General features: G+C 35.9%; 1 protein-coding gene across 32 annotated transcripts in view; it reads left to right on the forward strand.

Moving 5' to 3' along the window:
* Positions 1-16,563, forward strand: part of DLC1 (DLC1 Rho GTPase activating protein) — a 560,457-nt gene that overhangs the window by 239,969 nt on the left and 303,925 nt on the right. The window lies entirely within an intron of this gene.

Below are 16,563 nucleotides of genomic sequence, written 5' to 3' on the forward strand. Positions count from 1 at the left end.
AGGATCCCAATGGAAAAACTAATATCAAAGTAACCTGAAGACCAACAAGAAGGGGTGTTTTAATCTTTTTTACATATGAAAAGTGTGTAGAATCTTTATACTCATTTCTATCATTTTTAAAAACAGAAATAACCCAGGGTGCCTGGGTGGCTCAGTCAGTTAAGCCTCTGATGTCAGCTCAGGTCATGATCTCATGGTTCATGAGTTTGAGCCCCGCATCGGGATCCATGCTGGCGGTGTGAAACCTGCTAGGGATTCTCTCTCCCTCCTTCTTCCTCTCTCTCCCTTTGCCCCTCCCCCAGTTTCCTCTCTCTTTCTTAAAATAAATTTAAAAAATAAAAATAGAAATAACCATATTTTTCAACAAGAGGCATTTCTTAGTACTTCTTTGCCATAGAATACATTTTCTCTTTAGAAGTTGTCTGATGGGAATTGTTAGTATCTCCCTGTCTTTTTTAATTTCTCCCCTATACTCTCCATCTATACTGAACTTTCCTCAATCCCCATGTATTTAGGGGAAAAAAACCAACCCATCTCCGTATTATTGTCTCCATCTCAGAAAGAAAGGCAGCTCTTACCTGGTAGACATGTATCTTTGTTCAGTGGTAAAGGCAAAACACAAACAGGGACAAATTCAGGTGATAATTTTAGGATTTGCCTACATCTACATCTTCAGCCTCCATTTAAAGTATAAACCAGATTTTATATTGCATGCACTGTCTCCTGGAACACAACCACCATTGCTGAGGATGGTTGATTCTATAAATTGAGATCCATTTCTAAGTTTTCAGCTCAGTAAATACTTGGAATAGGCAAATTAATACAATAGAAACCTTATGAACTTTGGGATTTACAGACCTGCATTCAAATACCAGCTCCACAACTGAATATCTAAGAATATAAGAAAACTATGTGATTTCTCAACTTTAGGTTCATGTAAAAAAAAAAAAGCAATATTATTTTCTATCTAATGGCTAGTTGGAAGGAGTAAATGAGAGAACATATATTAAGATGTATTGCACAGATCTGGCACAGAGCACGTATTTATACTGTGTTATTCTCTTTCCTTCTCCCATGTACTCACACCAGGCACTGGGCTAAAGATGAATAAGACATAGCCTGCAGCCCTCAGAGACAAAAACATCTTTTTGGTCTTTATATTTTTCTAGGTCATCCCTTGTTCTTTATTTCTGTTCCTTGGTATTTAAAGCTAATTTTAAAAGTCTCTCATCATCAAAATTTTTTCCACAGGCACTTTCCATTTCTTTTGATAATTGCACCAGGGAATAAGGGGATTATAACAGCATGATTATGACCTTGATCATCCAGCAAGTATCACTGTCCCAGATTCAGAGGAGAACCTCCCTCTTTCACACCCTTACACTCCACTGTGTATTTACAGTTTAAGAGGAAAGACAAGACTACAATCAAACCGTGACCTCAGTTTGAGATTACTTATGAGAAAATACTAGAGTGAGTTTTCTACCTATGATAAAGGGTGTAAAAACTAATAGACTGGAGTCTATTGATTGAATAATAGATTGAAGATGAAAAATCACTACGATAAGAATATAAATAAAGATTTAAGGTTGCCTTGATAATAGAGACTTGCAAATTGACTATATCTTGGTGGTTCACCGCAGCCTAGGATCTGGTTTTCTCCTCTAGAGTCCAAAAACTTGATTTTGTCCAAGTACTCACTGTGTGCCAGTCTCTTAGAGCTGATAAATGATGGCCCATCTCATGGGATCAGTGTGAGTGGAGGATGGAGAAGGCAGTAGTGTTTACTGACAATCAATCTTTATATATGCTCATTCTTCTGTATTATAACCCTTCCCAAGAGGCATATCGTTCACTCACAATTGTTCACCATTTCCAGAACCAGAACCTCCTTGTCTGACAGTCAAGGAATTTTTTTTTCCCAGTAACAAGGTATTCTGAATATTAAGTTGCTAATTGTGTTCAAGTTAATGTGTAAACAAGGAACTATTGATAATATCTTGGAGTATTTCTTCTCTGCCACAGAGAAGCTTAAAAAACATATAAGTCAGGGTCACTTCACTACCTTTAGCTGAACCTCCAACATGGTTCTATAGCATTTTTTTTTGTCTTCCTGGTTCTTTTCCCATAATCCAAGGCAGCTATTCAAAAATTTTACTATGCTCCCCAAACCCTGACCTACCCTTACACCTTTCTCTTAGCAAACATCCTCGTGTTCCTCTTGGCAGAGAAAATGGACCATTGACAGGAACTTTGCAGCCTCACAACTGTAAATACCTGTAGGTACTCCTTTTCTTCTCTCTTTTCCTCCCATGTCCTCCCTTGTGAGCCAAGATTTATTCTCCTTTTCATCTAGTATATATTCCTTGATTTAATTCTTGTCCACTGCTCTATCATTTCTCCGCAACTCATCTCATGTCTGAAAAATCCAGTATTAACCTCTCAGTCTTTAGCTGTAGCATTTGAAACAATTGAGTATCCTCTCCTCCCTGGATTTCACAGCTCCCTTGGCTTCTGGCTCCTCTCTTTCCTTTCCTTCTATACCCCCAGCAGTTACTTTTCATATATTTCAGTGGCTCCTCTCCCTGTATTTGCCCCTTAAATCTTATCTCCAGATTTTAGGCTCAGTTCTTTCTATGTCTGACAGAATATTCTCCCTGGAAGTTACCATGGCTTCCATGACTTCCTTCATAGTGAGGGTCACCAGTGAGCCCCTTTTTGCTGGCTCCAGATCTGTATATCCAATGGATCACTAGCTACTCACTTCTTTACACCACAATTGTACTGTGTATACACCTCTACTATAGCACATCAGACTATATTCCCACAATGGGAACTATTCCAAGATTTTTATATTCCCGTTGTCTGGCACAGTTGAAGCATGGAGTAACAGTGATGAATGGAGCCTAGTAGGAAGATGATGTGGAAGATGAATTACACAAAGCAGAGTCACAACACAATTATTAGGTGGCCGTAGTAATGCTAATTCAGGGCTTGAAGCCACTTAGTTTGGGTATGGTGGCAGTGGAAAAAGAAAAGAAGGAATGGACATGAGACATTCTGAGAGCCGATGTGTTATATCTCATAGTGAATAGAGAGGAAACAAAATAATAAGGATTTGTGCTAAACTACGTATTTGTGACCCTCCTTAAATCACTTCTGTAGTTGTATTTTAAGCGCCCCCAGCAGAACGTCACAGTAGCTACTTAAAGGGGTCGAACTCTGGGGTCTGACAAATGTGAGTTTTAATGTCAGCCCTGGTGCATAGTGTGAATTTGCTCAAATTACTTCCCTTAAGACTTAACTACATTGTCTGTCAAGTAGGGCTAGTGAATGTTGAAGCAGGTAATGGCTGTACAGTACTGTCTTTAGAAGGTAAAAACACAATAAATGATAGATTTTTAAAATATTTTTCAGTTTGCCTCAGAACTGTTGTGTTGTTAAAAAGGCAAGAGGTTACCCTGTTAATCACCTAATCAAATTATAAACAGGAAGGCAAAAGGAGTTCCGCCAACTATAAAGGTCAAACATAAATGGCTTATAAATTACCTGCTACTTATGACTATGCACTTGATGTTTATAAGTTACCTGCTATTTATGACTGTCAATTTGATGTTGATTCAGTTTGAAATTTTAGTGAATCATATTTCTCTTCTGGTAAAATATTTGTATTTTTCATGCAAAATAAACAAACAAACAAACAAACAGCCTTTAATTTGAAATCACTCAGGGCATGAGAAATTTTGTTAGAGGTGGGTGTTTTTACACACACACACACACACACACACACAGGCACACACACACATACACACACATATTTAAAGTATTACCTTGAAGTTTCATTATTGTTGTGTAGGTCTTTTTTTCATTTTTTCACATCTCATTTTTTAAAATTTATTTATTTTTAAATTTACCTCCTAGTTAGCATATAGCGCAACAATGATTTCAGGAGTAGATTCCTCAATGCCCCTTATCCATTTAACCCATCCCCCCTCCCACAACCCCTTCAGCAACGCTCTTTTTGTTCTCTGTATTTAAGAGTCTCTTACGTTTTGTCCCCCTCCTTGTTTTTATATTGTTTTTGCTTCCCTTCCCTTATGTTCATCTGTTTTGTGTCTTAAATTCCTCATACGAGTGAAGTCATATGACATTTGTCTTTCTCTAATTTCGCTCAGCATAATACCCTCTAGTTGTGTATGTCTTTTATACTGTTTCTCTTTTTTCTCTTATCTCTTTTTCAGCCTTATTGAAATATAAGTGACATACAACACTGTGTAAGTTTAAGGTGTACAATATTATGATTCAGTATACATATATATTGCAAAATTATGGCTGCAAGATTAATGAACACACCCATAACCTCACATAATTATTTTGTGGATGGGCGTATGTGTGTTGAGAACTTTTAAATTTAATCTTGACAACTTTCAAGTATATAATACAGTATTCTTAACTATAGTCACCATGCTTTATATTAGATCCCATAACTTATTCACCTTATAACTGAAAGTTTGTGTCTTCTTTTTTTTAGATTTTTTAATGTTTATTAATTTTTAAGAGAGAGAGAGAGAGAGACAGAGCATGAGCAGGAGAGGGGCAGAGAGATTGGGAAACAGAATCTGAAGTAGGCCCCAGGCTCCAGGCTGTCAGCACAGAGCCGGACGTGGGGCTTGAACCCAGCAACCTCGAGATCACAACCTGAACCAAAGTTGACGCTCAACTGACTAAGCCACTCAGGTGCCCTGAAAGTTTATCACCACTTAATCACTAATCATGAATGCCTCATTTCCTCCACCCCCAGCCCAGGTCAACCACCATTCTACTGTTTGTAGGCATTTGCATTGTTTTAGATTCTGTAAAAGTAAGATCACACCATATTTTCTTTTCTCTGTCTGACTTATTTCACTTAGCATAATACCCTCAGAGCCCATCTATGTTATCACAAATGATAGGATCCCCTGCTTTTCTCTCTCTCTTTTTCTCTCTCAATATACATATACATATATATATACACACACACATACACATACATACACACACATACATATATGCATATATACATATGTACATAAATTACATATATATATACATACATATACACATATGCCACATTTTATTTATCCATTTATCTGTCAGAGTATACTTAGGTTGTTTCCATGTCTTTCCCATTGTGAATAATGCAGCAGTGAACATTGGAGTACAGGTATCTTTTTAAGACGCTGATTTCATTTCCTTCAGATATATACCCAGAAGGGGGATTGCTGGATAATATGGTGGTTCTGTTTTTAATTTTTTGAGAAAACTTCATGGACTTACTTCTGGTCCCTATTCTGTTCCATTGATCTATGTGTCTGTTTTGTGCTAGTGCCATGCTGTTTTGTTTTGTTTTGTTTTGTTTTTAACGTTTATTTATTTTTGAGACAGAGAGAGACAGAGCATGAACGGGGGAGGGTCAGAGAGAGGGAGACACAGAATCTGAAACAGGCTCCAGGCTCTGAGCGGTCAGCACAGAGCCCGACGCGGGGCTCGAACCCACGGACCGCGAGATCATGACCTGAGCCGAAGTCGGACGCTTAACCGCCTAAGCCACCCAGGTGCCCCAGTGCCATGCTGTTTTGATCACTACACTTTTATTCTTCTTTTTCAAGATTGCTGTGGATCTTGGGGGTCTTTTGTAGTTCCATGTGAATTTTAAGACTATTTTTTTCTGTTCCTGTAAAAAAGGCCGTTGAAATTTTGATTGGAATTACATTGAATCTGTAAATCATTTTAGGTAGTAGGAACATTTTTGCAATTTATTAATTTTTCTGATCCACATACACAGGATGGCTTTTGATTTACTTGTGTATTCTTTAGTCACTTTCATCAGTGTCTTTTAGTTTTCACAGTAGAGGTATTTCACCTTATTAGTTAAATATATTACTAAACATTTTATTATGTTTGTGCTATTATAGATGGCATTGTTTTATTTCTCTTTCAAATAGTTTGCTGTTATTGTATAGAAATGCAATTAATTTTTATATGCTGATATTGATTTTGTATTTTCATTTCTATCCTGTAACTTTACTGATTATTTTTAATTCTTACAGTTTTTTGGTGAGTTGTTAGGGTTTTCTGTATATAGTATACAATATCATGTCATCTGAAACAGAGACAATTTTGCTTCCAATTAGGATGACATACATTTATTTATTTATTTATTTGCCTGCCTGCTCACTCGCTCACTCTGGCTAGAACTTCCAGTACTATATTGAAGAGGGGTGATGGGAGTGGACGCCTTTGTCATGGTGCTGATTTTAGAGGAAAAGTTTTCATTTTTTCATCATAGAATATGATGTTAGTTGTAGGTTTGTCATGCATGGCATTTATCATATTCATATACATTCCTTCATGCACAGTTTGTTGAGAGCTTTTATTATGAGAGACTGTTGATTTTTGTCAAATACTTTTTCTTCATCTATTGCGATGATCATATGATTTTTATCTTTTATTCTGTTATTGTGGTACATCACACTTGTTGACTTGTGTGTATTGAACATACTTGCATCCCATGGATAAATACCATTTGGACATCATGTAATGTGCTTTTAATGTGCTCTTGAATTCTGTTTGCTAGAGTTCTGTTGAAAATTTTTGCATCTATATCAAGGATATTGGCCTATAGCTTATTTTTTTGGTTTTTGTTTCATTTTGTTTTGTAGTGTCTTTATCTGGCTCTGGTAATAGGGTAATTCTGGCTTTGTAAAATGAGTTTGGGAGTAATCCCTTCTCTCAATTTTTTGGAAGAGTTTTGAAAGGACTGACATTAATTCTTTTTTAAATGTTTGGTAGAATTCATCAGTGAAACTATCCGGTCTTGGCCTTTCCATTGTTGGAAAATTTTTTATAACTACTTCAGTTTCCTTAGTTATTGCTCTGTTTAGATATTCCATTTATATTTCAGTCTTGTTTCTTCATTTTCTTTTACTTTCAGCTTTATTAAGGTATAATTGGTAAATAAAACTGTAAAGTACTTAAAATGTACATTGTGGTGATTTGATATTTGTATGTATGTGAAAAGATTCCCATCATCCAGTTAACTCACACATCTATCACCTCACATATTTATCCTTTGGGTTTTGTTGTTGTTGTGAGAACATTTTAGTTCTATTCTCTTAGCAAATTTCAATTATTATTTTTTAATGTAGTCTTATCACCCATAGTCACCATATTTTACATTAGATCCTCAGACCGTATTCATCTTATACCTGAAAGTTTTTACCCTTTTACCAACTCCTCTCTATTTCCTCATTTGGACCCTTTAAGTTCTACTAGTGATTTATAATTTCATAACAAAAACTACAAAAATTACTTTCATTGTGAGGAATAAGAAAGAGATATTAATATTTTTGAGTCTACCTATTCTTTCTTAAAACAATATTTAATGAGAATTTTACATGACAGGCACTATTCTAAGATCTGGTGATATATCAGTGAACAAGAGCAGTGAAGTCTCTGCTTTTGTGATATGTAGATTCTCATAGAGGGAAGCAGATAATATTAGAAAAAGGGATGAGTTGAGAGTGGATGGATGGATGATGGATGAATGGATGGATGGATGGTTGGATGGACCGAACAACTGATGGGTAGATAAATAGGATGATAGATGGATACAGTTGGTTTGTAATAAATAAGCAAGGTAATTGATTATGAAATAGAGAATTATATACTGTGGAGGTTGAAGGAAGGAAACTACTTTAGCTTGAAATGTCAATAAATATTCAAGCTGAGACCTGATTTGACAAGAACGGGCCAACAAAAGGAAACTCTGAGTCAAGAGACAAGAAGGACATAGTCCCTACTGTAGAAACCAATTTGGTGTTTTAGAAGAACTGGGAAGCAACCAGTATGGCTGCAAAATACCAAGAAACAAGAGAATAATAGAACACAAGGCCAGAAAGTATAAATGTAGTGTAGATGGTATGCAGCCATGTGGGCCATGAGAAAGTTGAGTTGTAAAGAGTAGGCACAGAGGTGTTTCACTCATATTCTCTCAGGTTAAAATTGTAGAGTGATGTATACCTCTGCTTCTTCCCATTTACATTCCCCTCACCCTCAATTTTCCTCTGCTTCTTCCCATTTACATTCCCCTCACCCTCAATTTTCCTCTATGCTCTGAGGCTACCTTATAACAAAAATAGAGCATTTGATGGATTAATGTACTGCCTTTGATGAAGTTGCCAAGTAAATGCATCTACTCAGCAGACATGTCTTATATACATACTGTGTACTAGTTTCAGGAAGATATCATGATACTAATAATAACAGTATTTATAGTAAAGGCAAACATTTAATGAAAATTATTATGTGCCAGTTACATGTACTTTGCATATATCTTGTTTAACCCTTGTGAAACTCTATGAGTGAATGCTATTATTATACCCATTTCCTTTTTTTTTAATTTGACTATAGTTGATGCACAGTTATGTTAGTTTCAGGTATATAACTTAGTGATTTGACAGGCTTAGATATTATGTTATGTTCACCACAAGCATAGATAGCATCTGTCCTATTACATTGCTATTATAATATTATTGACTGTATTCCTTATATCCTGCTTTTTATTCCCATGACTTAACTCATTCCGTAAGTGGAAGGCCTGTATTTCCCTCTCCTCTTTACCCTTTGTTCAACTCCTCTCCCCTCTTCCTTCTAGCAACCATTAGTTTGTTTTCTGTATTTATAATTCTGATTCTGTTTTTGTTCACTCGCTTGTATTAGATTCCATTTATGTGTGGAATCATACTGTATTTGTCTTTCTCAGTCTGGCTTATTTCAGTACCCTCTAAGTCCATCCATGTTACTCAAATGGAATGATCTCATCCTTTTTATGGCCATGTAGTATTCCATTATATAAATATAAATATAAATATAAATATAAATATAAATATAAATATAAATATAAATATAAATATAAATATAAGTATAAAAATATATATATGTATATATACATACACACACACATAGTATTCCATTACATACATATACACACACATATAGATATATAGATACACACACACACACACACACACACACATACATATATACACACACCATTCATCTGTTGATGGACACCTATGTTGCTTCCATGTCTTGGCTATTCTATTGTAAATAGTGTTGCAATAAACATAGGGGTGGATACATGAGTTCTTGTTTTCATTTTCCCTAGATTAAATACCCAATAGTAGAGTTACTAGATCACATGATATTTATATTTTAATTTTTTAAAGAGCCTCCATACTCTTTTCCACCGTGGTTGTACCAGTTTGCGTTCTCCCCAACAGTGTACGAGGGGTCCTTTTTCTCCACTTGTTTGCCAACACTCTTTGTTCCTTGTCTTCTTGATTTTAGCCATTCTAACAGATACGTAGTGATATCTCATTGTGAGTTTGATTTATGTTTCCCTGATGATTAGTGATGTTTAACATCTTTTCATGTTTCTATTGACCACATTTACATCTTTAGAAAAATATCTATTTAGGTCCTCTGCCCATTTTTTAATCAAATTGCTTTTTTGGTGTTGAGTTGTATAAGCTCTTTATATATTTTGTATATTATTGGATATATAATTTGCAAATATATTACCCCATTCAGTCAGTTGTCTTTTTGTTTTGTTGATGATTTCTTTTACTGTGCAAAAGCTTTTTATTTTGATACGGTCTCAGTGGTTTATTTTTTGCTTTGGTTACCTTGCCTTAAAAGACATATCTAGAAAAGTGTTGCTATGGCTGATGTTAGAGAAATTACTGCCTATGTTCTCTTTTTTTGTGGTTTCAGGTTTTACATTTAGGCCTTTAATCCATTTTGAGTTTATTTTTTTGTATGGTGTTAGAACGTGATCTAGTGTCATTCTTTTACACGTAGCTGTCATTTTTCCCAGCACCATTTATTGAAAGGCTGTCTTCCCCATTGTGTATGTTCTTGCCTCCTTTGTCATAGATTAATTGACCATATAAATGTGACTTTATTTCTGTGCTCTCTATTCTGTTCTATTGATATGTGTGTCTATTCTGTGCCAGTACTCCACTGTTTTGATTACTACAGATTTGTAGTTGAAATCTGGGGTTGTAATACCTCCAGTTTTGTTTTTCTTTATCAGGATTGCTTTGGCTCTTTGGAGTCTTTTGTGATTCCATACAAATTTTAGTATTACTTGTTCTGGTTTTGTGAAGAATGTTGTTGTTATTTTGATAGAAATTGCATTTAATGTGTAGATTGCTATGGATAATGTGGACATTTTGACAATATTAATTCTTCCAACCAATAAAAACAATATATTTTCATTTATTTGTGTCACATTTAATTTCTTTCATCAGTGTTTTATGTTTTAAGAATACAGATCTTTCACTTCTTTGGTTAAGTTTATTCCTAGCTATTTTATTCTTTTTGGTGCAGTTGTAAATGGTGTTGTTTTTTTTAAATTTCTCTTTCTGCTATTTTGTTGTTAGTTTATAGAAATGCTGCCAATTTTGTGTATTAAATTTTTTTCCTGCCACTTTATTGCAGTTATTTATACTTCTAGTAGTTATTTGGTGGAGTTTTTAGGGCTATTTCTAGTATCATGTAATCTGCAAATAGTAACAGTTTAACTTCTTTACCAATATGAATGCTGTGCTAGGACTTACAGTACTATTTTAAATAAAAGTTGTGAGAGTGGACATTCTTATCTTATCCTGATCTTAGAGGAAGAGCTCTCGGTTTTTCACCATTGAGGATGGTGTAAGCTTTAGGTTTTCATATATGTCCTTTATTATGTTGAAGTATGTTACTTCTAACCCCATTTTGTTTTGAGTTTTTATCATGAATGGATGTTGAATCTTGTCAAATGCTTTTTCTGCATCTATTGAGAAGATCAAATGATTTTTATCTTTGGTTTGTTGTGGTGTATGATGTTGTTTGATTTGTGAATATTGAGCCAATCACCTTTGCATTCCAGGAATAAATCCCACTTGATCATGATGAATGATCTTTTTAATGCATTGTTGTATGTGATTTGCTAATATTTTGTTGAAAATTTTCGCATCTATGTTCATCAAGAATATTGGCCTGTAGTTTTCCTTTTTTGTGGTGTCTTTGTCTGGTTTTGGTATCAGAGTAATGCCCACCTTGTAGAATGCATTTGGAAGCTTTTCTTCCTCTTCTATATTTTTGGAATAGTTTGAGGAGAATAGGTATTAAACCTTCCTTAAATGTCTGATAGAATTCCCTTGTGAATCTATCTGAAACTAGACCTTTATTTTTTGGTAGTTTTTTTTTTTTTTTATTGTCAGTTCAATTTTATTACTTGTAAAACAATTCATTACTTGTTTTGGAAGATTGTATGTTTCTAGGAATTTATCCATTTCTTCTGTTGCCCAGTTTGTTGGCATGTAATTTTTCGTAGTATTTTCTTAGTACTCCTTTGTATTTCTGAGGTGTCAGTTGTTATTTCTCCTTTCTCATTTTTCACTTTATTTATTTGGGTCCTTCTTTTTTCTTAATGAATATCATTAAGGGTTTAATTTTATGTTTTCAAAGAACCTGGTCTTGTTTTCATTGACTTTTTCTTTCTTTTTTTTTCTTTTCTTTCTTTCTCTCTCTCTCTCTCTCTCTCTTTTTTTTTTTTTTTTTTTTTGGCTCTATGTCATTTATTCCTGCTCTGATCTTTATTTTTCTTCTACTCATCTTGGGCTTTGTTTATTCTTATTCTAGTTCTTTAGCTGTAAACTAAGATTGTTTGTTTGATTTTTTTCTGATTTCTTGAGGTAGACCTGTATTGCTTTATACTTCCTTTTTGGAACTGCTTTTGCTGTGTCCCAGAGATTTTGGACCACTGTGCTTTCATATTCATTTGTCTCCATGTGTTTTTTTAATTTCTTCTTTGTTTGCTTCATTGATCTATTGGTTGTTTAGTATCATCTTGTTTAGTCTTCATGTGTTTGTGTTTTTTCCAGTATTTTTCTTGTGATTTACTTCTATTTTCATACCATTGTGGTAAGAAAAGATGTGTTGTTTGATTTCAATATTCTTATCCTGTTTTATGGCCTAATATGTGGATTCATTATGGACAATGTTTCATGTGCACTTGAAAATACTATATATTTTGTTGTTTTTGGATGGAATATTCTGTTATGTCCATCTGATCCAGTATGTCATTCAAAGACATTGTTTCTTTATTGATTTTATCTGTATTGTCTATCCATTGATATAAGTAGAGTCTTAAGTACCCTAGTATTATTGTATTACCATAAATTTCTCTCTTTATGTCCATTCATATTTGTTTTTCGTATTTAGGTGCTCCAGGTTAGGTGTGTAGATATTCACAAGTGTTATATCTTCTTGTTGAACTGATCCATTTATCATTATGTAATGTCCTCCTTTATCCTGTTACAGTCACTTAAAGTCTATTTTGTCTGGTACAAGTATTGCTACCTAACTGTTTTTTCCACTTCCATTTGCATAGTGAATGTTTTTCCATCCCTTTCGCTTTCATACTATATATATATGTCTTTAGGTGAGGTAAATTTCTTGTAGACAGCATATAGATGGGTCTTGGTTTTTGTTGTTGTTGTTGTTTTATCAATTCTGTCATTCTGTATCTTTTGATTAAAGTATTTAGGCCATTTTCATTTGAGGTAATTATTGATAGGCATATGCCTATTGCCATTTTTTTGGCAATTTGGCAATGCCTATTGGTCATTTTTGTAGTTCTTTTTTGTTCCTTATTTTCTTGCTTTCTTTGTGATTGATGAATATCTATAGTGTTTTGTTTGGCTTTCTTTATTTTTTGTTTATCTATCATAGGTTTTGGGTCTGTGGTTTCCATGAGGTTCATATATAACATTCTGAGTTGATAGCAGTTCATATTCATTTGATGGTCATGTAAGTTCAAACACAAGGAAGGAAAGGAGGAAAATCTTGCTTTTTCTTTTTCCCTTTCTCATTACTTTTTACTCCCTTTTCCACGTTTTACATATATGTTGCCATATTTTATTTATTATTTTTTATTCATATTTTCCTTATGTCTAATTATAGCCACTTCTTTTCCACTTAAAGAAGTCCCTTTAACATTTCTTGTAAGGCTGGTATAGCGGTGTTAAATTCCTTTATCTTTTGTTTGTCTGGAAAACCCTTTATCTCTCCTTAAGATCTGAATGATAACCTTGTCAAATAGAATATTCTTTTTTATAGGGCTTTTTTTTCTGCTTAAACACTTTGAAATATCGTGTATGTCACTCCCTTCTGACTTACAAAGTTTCTGCTGAAAAAGTAGTTGATAGCCTTACAGGTTTTTCCTTGTAGGTAACTTTCTGTTTCTCTCTGGATAGTTTTAAGATACTCTCTTTATCTTTAACCTTTGACATTTTATTACTATGTGCCATAGTGTGGAATTCCTTGGGTTCATCTTGTTTGGAACTCTCTGTGCTTCTTGGACTTAGATGTCTATTTCCCTCCAAGTGTAAGGAAATATTCAGTTATTATTTCTTCAGAAAAGTTTTCTGCACCTTTCTCTCTCTCTTCTTCAGGGATCCCTATAATGAGAATCTTTGTTCACTTGGTGTTGTCCAAGATCTCTTAATCTATCCTCATTGTTTAAAACATTTTTTTTTCTCTTTTTGCTGTTCCTTCATCAAAGCTTGTTTGCTTTCCATTATCCTTTCTTCTAGATCACTGATACATTTGTCTGCATCCTCTCATGTACTGTTGATTCCCTTTAGTATGTTTTTTTTTTATTTCAGTTATTGTATTCTTCACCTTTTCTTTTCTTCTATTTCTTCACCTTTTAATATTTTCTTTCTCTTTTTTGAAGCTCTTACTGAGCTCTTCCGTTCTTTTTTTTTTTTTTAGTCCAGTGGGCATCTTTATGATCATTACTTTAAATACTTTATCAGGCATGTTTCTTATCTCTGTTTCATTTAGTTATTTTTTGAGGGTTTTTCTTCTTTCTTGTGGAGCATATTCCTCTAGCTCCCCATTTGCTTGACTTCCTGTGTTTGTTTCTACGGATTAGATGAAACAGCTACTTCTCAAGTTCAGGGAGTTGTCTTGCGTATGGTGTCCCCTATGCAGACCGTGGGCTTAGTGACTTTTGCTGGCTGGCTGGAGCTATGACTGTATATGGTAGTAATTTTTTTTTAAATCGTGGCCTTTGCAGAAAGAATAAGAAAAACAATAATGAAAGAAAGTAAGAAAATAGAACAGAAAAGGAAAAAAGAAAAGAAAAAAGAAAAAAAAAAGAACAAAATCAAAAAGAAAAAAATTAAAACAAGACAAGACAATTTTTTTAGTGTTTACTTATTTTTGAGAGAGAGACAGAGCATGAGCCGGGAAGGGGCAGAGAGAGAGGGGGACACAGAATCAGCAGCAGGCTCCAGGCTCTGAACTGTCAGTGCCTGCAAACTGTGAAATCATGACCTGAGCTGAAGTCAGACGCTTAACTGACTGAGCCACCTAGGCGCCCAACAAGACACATTTTAAAAAGTAAAAAAACAAACAACATCAACAAAAAAACCATATATACATTTAATTAAAAAGTAAAAATTTAGGGATACCTAGGTGGCTCAGTTCATTAAGCATCTGACTTCACCTCAGGTGATCTCATGGTTTGTGAGTTCAAGTCCCTCGTCAGGTTCTGTGCTGACAGCTCAGAGACTAGAGCCTGCTTGGGATTCTGTGTCTCCCTCTCTCTCTGCCCCTCCCCCACTTGCTCACTCTCTCTGTCTCTCTCTCTCTCTCTCTCTCTCCAAAATAAATAAACATTTTAAAAATAAAGAAATAGGGCGCCTGGGTGGCTTAGTCAATTAAGCGTCCGACTTCAGCTCAGGTCATGATCTCAAGGTTCATGAGTTCAGGTCCCGCATCGGGCTCTGTGCTGACAGCTCAGAGCCTGGAGCCTGCTTCAGGTCTGTGACCCTCTCTGCCCCTCGCCCGTTTGTGCTCTGTCTCTCTCTGTCTCTCAAAAGGAAATAAACAGTCAAAAAAATTAAATAACAAAACCTCTACAAAACCCTGGCCTATTTTCTGTGCCCCAACACTACAGGGTAACTGGGCTTGTGGGCTTGTGGACCCTGGGCTCACTGAGGTGGCAAACTCCCTGTGATGACTGGATTCATCAGTTATGGCATCAAGACCTGCCTTCTGAGGCATCAGGACCCTCCATTTATGGTTTCCAAACCTCTTCACAGCAGGCAAATCCTGCTATGGCCTGGGCTTTTAAGGTTGAAGGAGAGAGAGCATTTCCGAAGCGCCTCAGCCCTTTTAAACCTTGACTTCTCTTTTCTGTGTCTACATGACTAGGGCTAGCATGGGCTTGTGGACCCTGAGCTTGCTGAAGTTACAAGCTCCCTGAGATGACTGGGCCTGCCTGTTATGGTGTCTGGACCCTGCTCCTGTCTAGGCTTTTAAGGTGGAGTGGAAATATAAACCAGGCCATTCTCCGGTCCCTCTGACCTGGAGAGGTTTCTCATAATTCCTCTGCAGCTTGGCAGACTTCTGGTGAAGTCTCTTTTCTGTGCCAGTTGCTCTTTTAAACAATGTTTTTTTTTTTTTTTCTGTGCCCAAAGACGGAGGGATCTGTTCCTGGTTCCTCAGTGCTATCCCTCCCCACTGCAGATTGCAGTGTTGCGGTGGGGTTCTCTTGGTTACCATCCATCTCTCTTGCTGTTCTCTTGCCATTCTCTCTGCCTTTGGTTGTTCAGTAGCTGTTCAGTCAATCTGCAGTTTTTCTTCACGAGGAACTGTTCTATTAATAGGTCGAATTTGGTGTGTTCCATGGAGGAGGTGATATCAGAGTCTTCCTATGTCACCATCTTGAACCAGAACTCTATTAACATCCATTTCCAAGTGAGAGAATTGAATCACACATGTCAAAACCTAATTCCTACCCCTCATATAGCTCATAGTTTATTAGGTAGATAGACACTTGAGCTAAATGATTTCAAGCCATTGTGGTAGGTGTCACCATGGAGGTCTGATGGGCGTGTAGAAGAGGGTGAGGTGAGGAGAAATGAGAACTGTGTTTTCATTTGACACTCACAGTGACCCTGTCGCATAAGGGATGCGAAGTGAGTTACTCATGATCATATAGAGAGGAAGGGGTATCTATGGGCTTCTACCTCCTGACTTAACTGCAGTGCCCCAGCTAGCTCCCACTACCGCCCATTCCAATTTTCAATGAGCTGTTTAATTACCAAAGAATTACCAGTATTTTCTGTCTAAAATCAGACCCTCTGAAGAGTACAGTTGTTATTACGAAATAGTGCATGGTTATGGGTGACATGTCAGTGTCAGTTGTCACTAACTTTTTCTAGAATTTCTTTTAATGTTATTTATTTTTGATTGAGACTGAGACAGAGTGAGAGCAGGGGAGGGACAGAGAAAGAGAGGGAGGCACATAATCTGAAGCAGGCTCCAGGCTCCGAATTGTCAGCACAGAGCCCGATGAGGGGCTCGAACTCACAAACCGTGACATCATGACCTGAGCCGGAGTCGGACACTTAACTGACCGAGCCACCCATGCACCCATATTGTCAGCAACTCTTTAGC

The sequence above is a fragment of the Panthera tigris genome, chromosome B1 (assembly GCF_018350195.1).
Source record: "Panthera tigris isolate Pti1 chromosome B1, P.tigris_Pti1_mat1.1, whole genome shotgun sequence".
NCBI classification, from domain to species: Eukaryota; Metazoa; Chordata; class Mammalia; order Carnivora; family Felidae; genus Panthera; species Panthera tigris.